This window comes from Volvox carteri (genome assembly GCF_000143455.1).
Source record: "Volvox carteri f. nagariensis unplaced genomic scaffold VOLCAscaffold_11, whole genome shotgun sequence".
Taxonomy (NCBI): domain Eukaryota; kingdom Viridiplantae; phylum Chlorophyta; class Chlorophyceae; order Chlamydomonadales; family Volvocaceae; genus Volvox; species Volvox carteri.
In genome coordinates, this window is record NW_003307554.1 from 2,016,322 (window position 1) to 2,017,244 (window position 923).

At 50.9% G+C, this 923-nt stretch overlaps 1 annotated feature.

Moving 5' to 3' along the window:
* Positions 1-86: 86 nt before the first annotated feature.
* Positions 87-181: a sequence feature (Protein overlapping with rRNA (VOLCADRAFT_58526, EFJ50138.1) was converted to a misc_feature.).
* Positions 182-923: the final 742 nt, after the last annotated feature.

Here is a 923-nt window from a genome sequence, read left to right on the forward strand (position 1 = left end):
TGATAACCCCGTCGGTTCCTGCCTAGTCCTCTCACGAGGTGCTTTCCACGAGTCGGGTTGTTTGGGAATGCAGCCCTAATTTGGAGGTAAATCCCTTCTAAGGCTAAATACTGCTGAGAGACCGATAGCGAACAAGTACCGTGAGGGAAAGATGAAAAGAACTTTGAAAAGAGAGTTAAAAGTGCTTGAAATTGTTGAGAGGGAAGCGATTAGCGCTTGTGTGTGCCCCCAGGCTTAAGTGTGCCTAACGGCCCATTGAATGTGCTGGGTGCTGGTCAGAGTGGGTTGTCTTGGCGGGAAAACAGTTGGGTCCACCCCGGTAACCCGGCCGATGCCGCCGAGATGACCAAGGCGTGAAGGTTGCTTTGTCCTTCGGGATCCGCATCCTAAAGACTCTGGCAGAAAAGCGTTAATCGACCCGTCTTGAAACACGGACCAAGGAGTCTAACATGTATGCGAGTTGGCGGGTTGAAAACCCGTAAGCGCAAGTAACCTGACTGGTGGGATGGCCTGTGCCTGCACCATCGACCGACCATGTTGCTTTTGCGAAAGGTTTGAGTGCGAGCATACCTGTTGGGACCCGAAAGATGGTGAACTATGCCTGAGCAGGGTGAAGCCAGAGTAACCTCTGGTGGAGGCTCGTAGATGTGCTGACGTGCAAATCGCTTTTCAGACTTGGGTATAGGGGCGAAAGACTAATCGAACCATCTAGTAGCTGGTTCCCTCCGAAGTTTCCCCCAGGATAGCTGGAGCTTGATCAGTTTTATCGGGTAAAGCGAATGATTAGAGGTTCGGGGGATGAAACATCCTTCACCTATTCTCANACTTTAAATAGGTAAGACGTGTCGGTTGCTTAACTGAACCGTCACATTCAATGTGAGCTCCAAGTGGGCCATTTTTGGTAAGCAGAACTGGCGATGCGG